We start from the raw sequence: 7,925 nt of genomic DNA, 5'->3' as shown, positions 1-7,925 counted from the left end.
CATGAAGAAAGTTGGGAGAACTTAAACAAAGTTAGTACAACTATTGACCCTAATTTGAAAAAAATGTCAAATGAAAAAAAAAAAACTTTTTTTTTTACACAGTGGGACTACATCGATCTGCAGGTCCTTCTCAAAAAATAGCATATTGTGTTAAAATTAATTATTTTCCATAATGTAATGATAAAAATTAAACTTTCATATATTTTAGATTCATTGCACACCAACTGAAATATTTCAGGTCTTTTATTGTTTTAATACTGATGATTTTGGCATACAGCTCATGAAAACCCAAAATCTCAAAAAATTAGCATATCATGAAAAGGTTCTCTAAACGAGCTATTAACCTAATCATCTGAATCAACTAATTAATTCTAAACACCTGCAAAAGATTCCTGAGGCTTTTAAAAACTCTCAGCCTGGTTCATTACTCAAAACCGCAATCATGGGTAAGACTGCCGACCTGACTGCTGTCCAGAAGGCCATCATTGACACCCTCAAGCGAGAGGGTAAGACACAGAAAGACATTTCTGAATGAATAGGCTGTTCCCAGAGTGCTGTATCAAGGCACCTCAGTGGGAAGTCTGTGGGAAGGAAAAAGTGTATGAAGATAAATTGATGCCATATAGAATTGCAAGCGTAGGGTAAGATTTGTGAAAGTGTACATAAAAGTAAAATGAAGATAAAGATGTGTTCTGGCGTCTGAGGTTTGAACCAACTTGGTTGAACCAATCGGATAAGAGTAAATCGAGCAGCTTATTTGATTGGCTCCAGAAAAAGGTGGACCTGCCTTCCTCCTCGCGCTTGATAAACTCCGTTAGTGACAGAATCGTGCCAAAACTGTAAACGCAGCTAAAAGAAAGACGAAACTGTGCAAATCGGTTTATTTCGGGAGCCTTTTTTGCCCTACGCACACAAGTCATTTAGACAGTTGCAACAGTTTATTTTTTTACACAAAGGTTGGTTTTACACGCTCAATCTATTTCGTAGTTCCTGACTCTGTTTTTTTCGCTTGCAAATCGATGTTCACAGGCGTGCAATGCTTTTGGCCGTATTTTGGCGAAATAAACGTGTCAAAAGGGTAAGCGCAGAAGAATGGAAGTCAGAAGAATACAGATCATATTTATTTTGCGTTAACATGAAGCTGCAGTTTCACAATACATGAATTACACTTATGAATAACAGTAAAATGCTGCAAATATTTTTTTCTTACACTTGAAAGGCAATTTACACCTTTGCAAAACTTATATTGTGCATGCAAATTTAATTTACGCTTGCAATCTTATGTACACTTTCACAAATCTTACCCTACGCTTGCAATTCTATGGCATCAATTTACCTTCATAAAAGTGTGGCAAAAAACGTTGCACAACGAGAAGAGGTGACCGGACTCTGAGGAAGATTGTGGAGAAGGACCGATTCCAGACCTTGGGGGACCTGCGGAAGTAGTGGACTGAATCTGGAGTAGAAACATCCAGAGCCACCGTGCACAGGCGTGTGCAGGAAATGGGCTACAGGTGCCGCATTCCCCAGGTCAAGCCACTTTTGGGTTACAGAGAAGCAGCACTGGACTGTTGCTCAGTGGTCCGAAGTACTTTTTTCGGATGAAAGCAAATTTTGCATGTCATTCGGAAATCAAGGTGCCAGAGTCTGGAGGAAGACTGGGGAGAAGGAAATGCCAAAATGCCTGAAGTTCAGTGTCAAGTAGCCACAGTCAGTGATGGTCTGGGGTGCCATGTCAGCTGCTGGTGTTGGTCCACTGTGTTTTATCAAGGGCAGGGTCAATGCAACTAGCTATCAGGAGATTTTGGAGCACTTCATGCTTCCATCTGCTGAAAAGCTTTATGGAGATGAAGATTTGGTTTTTCAGCACGACCTGGCACCTGCTCACAGTGCCAAAACCACTGGTAAATGGTTTACTGACCGTGCTATTATTGTGCTCAATTGGCCTGCCAACTCTCCTGACCTGAACCCCATAGAGAATCTGTGGGATATTGTGAAGAGAAAGTTGAGAGACACAAGACCCAACAGTCTGGATGAGCTTAAGGCCGCTATCGAAGCATCCTGGGCCTCCAGAACACCTCAGCAGTGCCACAGGCTGATCGCCTCCATGCCACGCCGCATTGAAGCAGTCATTTCTGCAAAACGATTCCCGACCAAGTATTGAGTGCATAACTGAACATAATTATTTGAAGGTTGACCTTTTTTTTGTATTAAAAACACTTTTCTTTTATTGGTCGGATGAAATATGCTAATGTTTTGAGATTTTGGGTTTTCATGAGCTGTATGCCCAAATCATCAGTACTAAAACAATAAAAGACCTGAAATATTTCAGTTGGTGTAAAATTAATCTAAAATATATGAAAGTAAAATTTTTACCATTACATTATGGAAAATAATGAACTTTATCACAATATGCTAATTTTTTGAGAAGGACCAGTAGTTCGAGTTTGTAGGTTGGAAGTCAAAGGTGTGACTCCAATGCACTTTCACGGGTAGAAGCTTGGAAAAACACGGTTTAGAGATTGCCTGGAACACAGCATTAACCTGTCTACCGTCAGATTCGCACATCCGTCATGTTTGTCGTTTTTAACACCTTTTATCCATGTTTAGATTTTTATCCAGTTCAAATGCTTGTCCAGGTGCTAAAGAGTTGTGGGTAACTTTAGCGGTTAAAGTGTGTATCGATCTGCGCTTCGAGTTCTAACTGAAAATAGTAGAATATCCAGGCATCTTGTTGAAACTCATTTCAACATACTTCAATTTGGGACATTCAAATAATTTTTTTGAATGCTATTTATGACGGATAGAATGCAAATTGGGACAGCATTATACTTCATTACATAAATAAGAGTTACTTTTGCTGAAATACATAATACATGGAACCACAGCAACACAGAGGCACAGTAATACTGATTTAATGAGGCCGCAGGTGTATGTTTTGTAGAGTAATTTATAATGGCTTTGAACACGGCTCAAACAAGCAGAATCAAGGATGTGAACGAGAACTATCAGTTTTAAACACATGCAGCAGTGTTAAAGCAAAACCACTTAAAGGTAAGCCTGCTGTCTTAGCCAGAAAAAAAAAACGTAACGCCTGCTAACGCTGAAGTACACATGAAAGGAGACAAGTCTTAATAAAAAAATGATTAAATAATTTTTGTGAGGAAATAGCTTAATTAATCGACAGACAATCAGCTAATCTACAACATATTAAACATTTGTTTTGGATTGATCTATTTTTTGAGTTTACACTGAAAAATGCTATTTTAAAAGAGAAGTCACAGAACAGCTTAAGCCAAGTTCACACTGCCCGATTTTAGCCTCGATTTTGATTTGCCCGAAATCGACAACAAATGCCCGAGATCATAGGCTAATCGGTGCTCGTGCATGCGAGTAAGATCACGCAGTCTGAATGATCAAAGACGCGATCTGAGAGAATAGACGACGAGTCCCCGACGCCCGTGAGATATTTGGCATGCTAAATATCTGGAGGTGTCGGCCATTCAAACTCCTGCTGTGTGAAATGTGTTCTGACTGAAAATCACATCGGCGATGACCTACAGCCAATGAGAGAGTGAGATACAGGGCAGCGGGAGGTTCAGAGAGGAGTTATAGACAGAATATCAGTATTTTAGGCCATGTCCACACTAATACATTTTCATTTGAAAAAGTATATTTTTCTCTTTTCTCTTTTGTCCTTCCGTCCACACTGAGACAGCGTTTTAAGTCAATGAAAACATATCGTTTTGAAAACAGTCTCCAAAGCGGATAAATTTGAAAACGCCGTCTTCCTGCGTAGTGTGGACTGTGAAAATGGAGGCTTTTTAATATGATGACGCATTTTTTGCCATGTGATGCAGTCATATGACCAATTCAGCCAAGATGGTGAACGACATTGTACAGCAGTTGTTTTGTATGCTTTCTGTTTTGACAGCCTTGTTAAATATTAATGTCAGTTTGTACATACTGTTAAAAAACTCACATTGCAAAATTATTTATTTACCTCAAACTCTCTTTATAGAACACAATCATTGCTCCCCCTGTCTCTCCAACGATTTCCTCCAAAATATACTTTTTATACGTGTGATCTCGAGTTGTTTACTTGTCACGTCGCACGTGTGCTTTGTTGGGAATGTGTGGAAATGTACTTTGCTTAATGTACTTATTTAATGTTTAATGTACTTAGAGAGTGAGTTGTCAGTGATTCTTCCTCTTGTACAAAGTCATGCAGTGTGAACCCCTCTGTCGCAAATCCATCGTGCAGTGTGAACACAGCAGTAACTGAATGATACCCCAGATAGTCATGCAGTGTAAAAAGAGCAGTGACCCGACAAGTTTGAAAATCGTGCAGTCTGAACTAGGCTGAATTGGGGCGGGGCTCGGCGAAAGGCTTTTTACGGGACTTCTCATTCATTTGGAATCCGCAAACAGTGTTTGACTGTCGCGCAACTCATATAATTGAAAGAAAATTCAGTGCCGTCAAGACTGCAATGGGATTGATTGTCAAGGCACACGTGATCCAAGTTAGACCCTCTTATCCCAAATAATGAGTAGATCAGTTGGCGGCTTCTGTGTAAACAGAACTCCATGGCTGAGTTGATGTTGTCCCCATTTGCTTCCACTTTGTTATAATAAAAAAATCCATATTTAAAACTTTATGAAGTAAAATATTGTAATGACCCGGCTATCAGCACTAGCAGCCAGATGTATTATGGGTATTTGTTTGTTTAGAGTTTATTGATGCGTTATTTGAGCAATATGGTAAAGTTTTTGTGTCAGCAAAGTTATTTTAAGTGGGTTTGGTTCAATACTGTGTTATGTAAAAAAGGGTGGCTCTTACCATCATGGAGCTCTCCATGTGGCTTTCACTCATTTGATCACGCACTCTCTCGCTCACCCAAAACATTTTTCCTTTTTGGGTGTAATATTTATTACAAAAATTTTTGGGGAAATAATTTGTGCCACCTCAAAGTTGTGCCTAAAATATGTACGATATTGTGGCAAGGGGGGCGTGGTTCAGCGAGGTCTGCAGCGGGATAGAGAGCCGCGGGACGAGCGGTAAGTGAGTGGGTTGGACGCAGATTGATAACACCTGTATCTTGTTCCAGTAATGGGCGTGGGGAGAGGATAAAACGCCTGTGGAATCAGAAGCATGGGAGAGAGAGAGAGGGACTGCTGACGCTCCACCCACGAGACCCTGAGTGACCCGGAAACGGATGTGAAACTGCAAACCGGAAGTGATCTTAGACTGAGAAAGACACACGTTGAAGTGTACATTGTTTTGAGTTTATTGAGAAATAAAAGTAAAGCATCAGCAGTCACGCCGACCCCTTGTCCTCTTCCTTCCTTGCCTAAAGAACTTGTTACACTGGTGCCGAAACCCGGGAAGGAAGTAGGACCGCGCCGCCGCCATGCAAACATCGTCCTCCACCCCACTTGCGGAAATCATTTCATCCCTCGCGGTCCTGCACCGCGAACAACATCAGGCTCTGCTGGACCTTAGGACGGATCAAAAACGAAGATTCGCAGCGATCGTCCAAGGCCAGCAGGAGGACCGCGAGAGGTTCCGGAGCTGGCTCGACAGGGAGGCTAGCGCCAAGGCCGCCCGGGCAGACCGGCGCACCGGTTCACGTGCCAGTGCACAAAATGGGGCCACAAGACGATCCCGAGGCCTTCCTCGAACTGTTCCAGAGGACTGCGGAGGCCTGCGGGTGGCCCCGTGCACAGTGGCCGGTGCGCCTGATACCAGTGCTGTCAGGAGAAGCCCAGGCGGCTGCCCAACAACTGCCGGTGAGGAACCTCCTGGTCTATGAAGACCTCAAGAGGGCCATCATCCAGCGGGTCGGCCGGTCGCCAGAGCAACACCGACAGCGTTTCCGCTCCCTGGACTGGGGCGAGACCGGCAGACCCTTTGCAATGGCCCAGCAGCTCCGGGACTCCTGCCGCAAGTGGCTACTGGCCGGCGGAAGCGACGTGGACCATATTGTCGATCTGGTGGTACTGGAGCAGTTCATCGCTCGGCTCCCCAAGAGAACAGCCGAGTGGGTCCAGTGCCACCGGCCCACGTCGCTGGAGACGGCCATCAACCTGGCGGAGGACCACATGGTGGCGTGCCCTGGGGTCGGCGAACCCCCACTAACTTCTACCTCTCTCTCTTCCCCCTCTGTCTCTCTCTCTCGCCCTGTCCCTCTCCCTAGGTCCCGCCCACCGGGGCCCTCCTCGCATTCCCCCCAGAGGCGGGATGGGCCCGGGGCAGTTCGGGAATTTGAGGGCCCAGCCAAGGGGGGCGGGGCTTATGGGGGCGGGAGGGGATAATGCTTCCGGTTCCTCCCTCTCTCCACGTCCATTGTCCAACCCACTCCCCGCCACTGGGGCGGCGGGTTGGCCTGGGCTGGCCTGTTGGCGTTGCGGGGACCCGGATTATTTTGTGGACCGATGTCCGATGATGGACATTGGAACAATGATTCGGGTTCCGGACGTCCCGCAGGCCACCCCCGATCAAGCCGGAGAGTACCAAATTCCCGTGAGTATCAAGGGGGGTACATATCAGGCCTTGGTGGATTCAGGATGTAACCAAACCTCTATCCATCAAAGCCTGATGCAGCCGGGGGCATTGGATACAAGCCGCATGGTTAAGGTGCAGTGTGTGCACGGGGATGTGGTGGAGTATCCGGTTGTCCCAATCATGATTCAGTTCAGGGGAGAAAAACATAGTGTAGAGGTGGCGGTTTGTCCTCACCACCAGCATCCGCTAATCCTAGGGACGAATTGTCCCACATTTGCGGTTTTATTGGGGTCGTTATGTGCGGATGCCGCTTGGGGGAAAAAGGCTAGGATATGGACGCGCGAGTGCAGTTTGGGGAGACTGAGACAGGACCACTGGAGAGCGGGATCGACAGACTGATTCTCTCGGACCGTGATGACTTTCCTCTGGAGCAGTCACAGGATGAGACCCTCAAACATGCCTTCCAACAGGTCCACTCTATCGACGGCCAGTCTCTCCAACCCGCCTTGACCGTCACCTATCCCTATTTCGCCACACTAAAAGACCGGTTGTATTGAGTGACCCAAGACACTCAGACAAAGGTAGATACAACCCAGTTATTAGTTCCTAAGAGCCGCCAGGACGGTTCCCGGCCTGAGTCGGGCGGTGGGGGTATGTGGCAAGGGGGGCATGGTTCAGCAGGGTCTGCAAAGGGAGAGAGAGCCGCGGGACGAGCGGTAAGTGAGTGGGTTGGACGCAGATTGATAACACCTGTATCTTGTTCCAGTAATGGGCGTGGGGAGAGGTTAAAACGCCTGTGGAATCAGAAGCATGGGAGAGAGAGAGGGACTGCTGATGCTCCACCCACGAGTGACCCGGAAACGGATGTGAAACCGCAACCCGGAAGTGATCTTAGACTGAGAAAGACACACGTTGAAGTGTACATTGTTTTGAGTTTATTGAGAAATAAAAGTAAAACGTCAGCAGTCACGCCGACCCCTTGTCCTCTTCCTTCCTTACCTAAATAACTTGTTACAGATATATTAGACAACTCCTCTACTGTATAATGTTTAAAAGGTTATTTTGTCATCAAACATCAGACTCTGATAGCTCTTCCCTTTTTGGCTTACACAAGGCAAGCAGTTGAATAGACAGTTGAGTACATGAAGTGTCCAACATTCTATACTTTTTCTGTTTTTATTTTTTCTGTTTTTTTTTTTTTTTGGTTGAGTGCATCATCTTTGTATTTAAAGTGCACTTTTTCTCTTTGGAATTTTCAGTGTGAACACACTACTCACAGTGTTTATACTACAAAATGGCATAGAATAGTACATGTTGAATTTGAAGGCTCCCACTGTAACACACAGCATTCTAACAAATTGCATTAGGAAAATTCTCTAAAAATTCTTTCAAAAACCACACAAAACCATTCAATGTCTTC

The sequence above is a fragment of the Pseudorasbora parva genome, chromosome 2 (genome assembly GCF_024679245.1).
Source record: "Pseudorasbora parva isolate DD20220531a chromosome 2, ASM2467924v1, whole genome shotgun sequence".
Taxonomy (NCBI): Eukaryota; Metazoa; Chordata; class Actinopteri; order Cypriniformes; family Gobionidae; genus Pseudorasbora; species Pseudorasbora parva.
Note: the sequence above shows the minus strand (reverse complement) of the source record.